The sequence below is a fragment of the Ochotona princeps genome, chromosome 13 (assembly GCF_030435755.1).
Source record: "Ochotona princeps isolate mOchPri1 chromosome 13, mOchPri1.hap1, whole genome shotgun sequence".
Taxonomy (NCBI): domain Eukaryota; kingdom Metazoa; phylum Chordata; class Mammalia; order Lagomorpha; family Ochotonidae; genus Ochotona; species Ochotona princeps.
In genome coordinates this window covers 23433773-23440165 of record NC_080844.1, presented here as the reverse complement: position 1 = coordinate 23440165, position 6393 = coordinate 23433773, and positions in this window count along the sequence as shown.

The window sequence follows — 6393 nt, the reverse complement described above, 5'->3', positions numbered from 1 at the left end:
CAACCTTGAAACAAACACGTTAATATTTTTTATGTTTTTACATTTTAGTTTTTAAGAATAGATACTTGCCAATTATTAAGTCTAGAGCTGCAAAATTTGGACAGTGTCTACTTCTTTTTTAAAAAATTTATTCATTTTTAATTAAAAGGCAGATTTACAGAGAGAGAGAGAGATCTTCTATCTGCTGGTTCATTCCCCACATGGCAGCAACTGTCAGAACTGAGCTCATCTAAAACCAGGAGCTTCTTCCAGGTCTCCCAGGTTGTACAGTGGTCCAAGAACTTGGGCCGTGTTTTACCACTTTCAGGAACATTAGGAAAGAGTTGGGATTAAAAGTGGAGTAACTGGGACACAACCAGTGCTCACTTGGGATGCTGACACTGCAGGTGCAAGCCCAAACTACTGAGACACCACGCCAGCCCCCCAGTTTCTGCCTTTGAAGTTTATTTTCTATCTGCTCTATAGTGAAATGCATTTGTAAATCTGTTCCTATTTTAAGTCAACCAACACAAGGAGTGAGACTGATACTCTGTTTCAAAACGGAGGGCTACACATCCTGAACCAGCCAACAGAAACCTGAACATTGGTAGGCTGGAAATTAATAAGAAGAAACACTTTAACTATAAAATGTTTGCAGATAAGTGAAAATAACTGAAATTTTAAGTCCATGAAAAAGCAAAATAATATATACTTCATGGAAAAACACATGTCTATAGCAACATTTTCAGAAAGACTTATGAGTTTTCAGAAAGATTATGAAAAATTGAATTAAAAGGATTACTTTCATGAGAAACAATTTTGAATTCTATGTCTACAAGGAATCTCCAACAATTGGTGAAGAAACATATATTGTGAAATGCATGGATTTCAGAACTATGTTGCACCAAAGTAAACTTTTTAAAATTTTATTTTCCAGGAGCTTTTTAAAGTTCTTTTACATGCTATGGACAGCAACATTCATACATAATTTAAAGCTGCCCTTCATTCATTAACACATTGAACAAATTGCACATTTTCCATGCCTTGTGACCATTGTAAAATTGTCACCAATGGTAATCACAGAGGTAGGGCCTGGACAGACTGAAATGAAAACCCTAGAGTGTATTAGTATCATACAAAAAAAATGAATGAAGTCACTTAAACTTGGTGATCGTCATGGTTTATGGTTCTCAGTTAAGACTGAAATGAAGAGGAGTGGGGCATGGATGAACCTAGTTGGATACACCGGGAGCCAACTGTGTCTCCATAAGTCATCTTTCATTTTTCTAGCAACATATCAAATGTCAGGATAATATCTCCAAATGTATAGTCCAGTGAGTAGCATGGAATTTTTACTATGCATAAAACCCAGAATAACTTACAACCCCAAAACAGCTCCATTTCCAGTTGTTTGCTTAAATGCCTTATTTTTCTAATTCATGGAAGTTTTACTTAAAGGTTCATTAGTTTTTTATATTTGACTCAAGAGGTTTTTGGTCTTTTGGTTTGTTTGTTTTTTAACTGGAGCAGACTCTCTGCCAGTTTTCCAAACAATGACTTTCAAAATATAGGCCTTATCTGACATCAAAGTCTCTCACGAAGTTTGAAAAGTTGATCCTAAACAAGAACTGAAGTAGCTATTCTCTGAATTGATTTGACAAGAAGTTTTAATCTGTAAGCTACTTTTTGAGCAGATCATGGGACTCTCGAAATGGAATAAAACTAGGGAAGTTCAAGGCATTTGGATAATAAGAAGCTGAAAGTTTGCATAACAGAATGGTTTAGCTTTTCCGTTTTGTGCACCTCAAAAACATCTGAAAAGATTTAACCTTCTTGAAAAAAATGCTCACCTTTGGGCTGAAACCAAGTAGAAAGAACTTTGTTTCCAAAAGCAGTATTTTTCTTTTAAAATTCTGAATGAATTAGAAGAAGTAGTTGCCTGGAATCTGACTATGTTTTATGCTATCAAAGCTACATTTTATGCCCACATGGGTCCTAGTGCTGATCCTACCTGCTCAGCACCGTTATTATCCTATAAAATAAATATTTGCGTCTCAAAGTTCTGAACCCTGAGACCACCTCAGAATTGTTCATGGAATTTATCTCTCAAAGCAACAGAAACTGTCACCTTCTTCTTATTTTTGGTGCATAATTTATGGGAGAAAAAAAGATACTGGATATTTCCACATGCTCTAATGCAGCCCCATACTTAGTGCTGCTCTAGTTTTGTCCTCCACAGAAAGCCACTGATGACACCCTGCTGGGAATACATACCAATATTTCCTCTATTGCATTTTTTACACAAATATCACACTATTTGAGTTATTAGAGCTTTGCTTTTTGTGAATATCCATTTTTTAAATTTTCATCTACTAGCATGGCAGAGAGAAAGAGGAAGAGAGTGAAGAAGAGAAAGAAAGAGGGAGGAAGGGAGGGAAGAGAGAAGGGAGAGAGAATCTTTCATCCCTGGTTTACTCACTAGGCTGAAGTCAGGAGCCTGCAACTCGGGGTGGGTGGCAAGAAGCCCAGGCACCTGAGCCACCTCCGACAGCCTAGCAGAATGCAGTCGCAAGAATGCTGCATGGGAAGCAGAGGCAAGGCTCAGTCCCAGGTTCTAGGATGGGGCTTGTGGTTCTCCCAAGCAGCAGCCAGCCTGTTGCACCACAATGCCCAGTCCATTCCCGCTTTTTTAGCAGCTCACCAGTTTAATGAAGCTTTGGCTATGGAAGAGAAAAAGCAGAGGAAATTCTGCCACATTAAGTCATTAAGTTAATAAATTGGTTAGGAAATATTAGTAGATATCGTGTACATTTCATTATCCCCCCAAAAAGAAATGTGTCTGAGAATTCACGAGATTTGAGCATTTGTTGGATTAAATCAAATTAAAATAATAGACCTCCAAAATAGAAATCAGAAGTGGAAGGGTGGTATGGTATTTTATCTTTCCTCTTAAGTTATATCAGCAATGACAGTTATTGCTGCACAGCTTTTGCCAAGCGAACCTACTCCCATTCACAGCACCTCCTGCATCCCCAACCACAGTTGATTAAATGACAGGGGAGCATCTAACACAATCTGCTCCAATCAGATTGTTCCATCCTGGGAATTTGAAGTTGGGATTGAGAGGCTGTCTCAGTTACGAAAAACTAAGTTTAAATGACGTTGAAGTTTAGATTAGCATTGAGCTAACAGCCAAGGTAATCATATATAAATTGCAGCTATGGGTGACCCATGGTAGACTGTGTGCAGACGTAAAAGAATCAGGTAACATGGCCCCTGGTAGGTAGTGGCTTGGTCTTGGATTCCAGCTTTGCACCTCCAGTGCCTTTTTAAACTCAGCTGTTCCTCATTTGCTACATTTTACTAGTTTGAGCCCTAAAGTCAACACTTTGCTCTAAAATAACTGGCAGGGATTTTAAGCTAACAAAGCAGTCCCATTTTCCATTCTTAAGTCAATATCTGTTGCCTTCCTGCTACCCACAACTCCACGTTCATGCATACAAATTATATCTGCTACTATATTACCTAGCAAGATCCAAACCACCAAGCAAAATTCAATGACTTGCCCAAGCTTCACCACCAAAAGCAGAGCCAAGTCCTACACCAGGTTTTCCTCACCACCTAACAAAGTAAAATCTGCCCCAAATCTCTTCCTCTTTGTGCACATCTGACAGAGAGCTACTTTCATTTGCAAGTCAGTACCGGCTCTTCCTAAGTTACGGCCCTGAAGTTTGTCAGTTCATATTTTCTTACAGAAATAATATTTTCAGTGGTGGTTGAATTTCAAGATTAGACCACAAAAAAATTCATTTTGCCTCTCATGAATCTCAAGCCCATTTTGCTTATTAAGAAAACAGTGGGATACAATACTGCAGTAATGGTAGGTATTAAACCAAACAGTAAATTGAATCTGAATTCCTTTTATGTATTTTGAATGTTTGGCTTGAGGGAGAACGGATTTTTACTGGAGATGTTGTGCTGACTCCTAATAGTATGGGTATTTTCAAAAGCTTTTGAAAGTTTCAGGAAACTAGTTCTCTGTTATGTCTAATTGTACCTCAAAACATAACACCATTAGGAAATAAAAGCCTGGCCAGGATTCTCCAACATGTTATCAGTGGTTGCCTCTTACAAGTGACTCTTACAAGAGATTCTCTTTGTCAGTCATACATTTCTATATTGCTCAAACATCTTCAGCCAGCATGCGTTACTTTTATAAACAGAACTGAAGCAATAAAAACACAGAAATCTTTACAGCTTCCTTTTCCTGCATACTGCTGTCTTACCACAGTTTCCTGTACTTGCTATTTATGATCAAAGTCATTTTAGAGTTCACAAATGGAAGAAAAAGTGTACTTTCTGATACACAGTTGGACAGAGATGGAGAGAGATACCATACACAATATACAATATGGACATGTGAGAGAGTTGCCTCAAGTGGAAACATCTGATTTGTATGAGCAGCAGAAAGGAAGAAGGTGGCAGCAGAGCAAGGACCGTTCTTGGCCTTCAGAAGCCTGGGACAGAACAGAGGAGTTAAAAAGAAGTAGAATTCAGGAAGAAACGGCGTAGACTGTACAAGATGGGTGTCAACAGAGTTAGTGTGTAGAATCAGGAAAGTATCAATGGGCCAATAGACTCTGTCTCAAGACAATAGTCAAATCCAACAGGTGACTTCTCTGACCTCTTTGTCTACATGGAAGGGAACATTACATTATGGAAAAGTAAATCAAAGAAGGTAAACACTCTTGGGAGAATATCAATGAATGAAAATTCACAGATATCAGTACCTAACTGATATGAAAAGGTTTCTAGAAATACATTTGTAATATCACAGGAGAATCAGAACTCAGCGCTTGCTAAAATGGAGAAAATGGCACTCCAAAAAGGAATAAAACAGCTGACAACCATCTGGAGGTGTGCTAGGTGTCTGATGCTGAGAAGCAAACAGACTTTGCATGTATGGCCACATTTAATCTTCTCAAAGTGCCTGTGTATGATGAGCGAACCGTGACTTGAGACTCCCAAGATCACAGAATGACAATGGCAACAGCATGACTCCAGGAAGAGAGTCCCTGAAGGGAGACTATTCTACTGTGCCCAAACTGCCCTTCCAGGGGTCAGAATATCACTTATGGAGCAAAACAACATTGTAGGGAAGGGATTGCAATATCCTCTGCAGTAACAGAGGGGGGCAAAAATGAGATGAGATGAGATGAGATGATTCTATGGCATTCAAGCACAGCTCCGACCTGTTTTCATGTGTGGAGGGGACACAGGGAAGCACGTGCCTCTTCAGGGGCCAAGAAAGCAAGGGCAGCCTCCTGACCGAGAAGGGTAGTTAAAGTCCCTCCTTCCTCAGGCCGCACAGCCATGTAAAGTTGAAAGATGAAAGACAGTCCAATCAGCAAAATAGCAATCACTAAAATGTCCCAATGCTCCAAGCTGGGCATACCCTCTCACCTTCCCTTCCAATACCTACAGTTATCAAGGTACCTTTCTACAAGGTACTGCCCTGATCTCAGAGTCCTTGCAGCTCCAAACAAATCCTGTCATTGGAGGCTCCAACTTCCCGTTACTTGTAAATCATTTCTGAGGAATAAAGAGCATACAAGTACACGCTGAATATACACAGAGACACCGTTCCCAAGTATCTGCAACCTGTTAGTAGAGTGCAGGAGCCCAAGGACTTGGGCATTTCTCAATTGCTTTCCAAAGCAGAGAGCTGCATCAGAAGTGGAACAGCCAGGACACAAACTGGTACCCACGTGGGATATTGACAATTCAAGTAGAGAGGATTAGCTTTCTCAGCCACCATACCAGCCTCAGGTGCATAGAAGTAGGAGGAGTGGACATAACTATTAAGGTAAATGAATTATGTAATCAATGTATACATTCAGACACTTTCTGTGATGAGATAGTATCTCTCATCAAATTGAAGATATCATAAATGTTAACATGCAGTGTTTTTATGTACCACTAACACACACACACACACACACAAACACTATCCACTAACCATAATACATCTCTGACTACAAAATATACCCTAGTTTCAGAGATGACAACCTGCAAAATAATAAGGGTCCTAAAATGAATGAAATGCAGTGTGTATGGGGTAGGGCACTGGAAGACTCGCCTCCTACTTTAAGCACTATTGCCTGCTCCTAGTACAACATACCTATTGTACTTATCACAAGGTGCACAGTTTCTGTTTCTTTTCTTACTGCCTTTCTCTATCACTGGCCATTCATGTCCCCTCTATAGCCCACTGAACTTCAAGCTTACACCTGGTTCCCCCAAATCTCCAAAACTTCTAGAACTATTCTATACCACATCCATGATAATTTTGACTTTCATTAGCTTCCCTGATCCTTAAATCAGTGTGTTTTGTTGTTGTTGTTGTTATTTGGG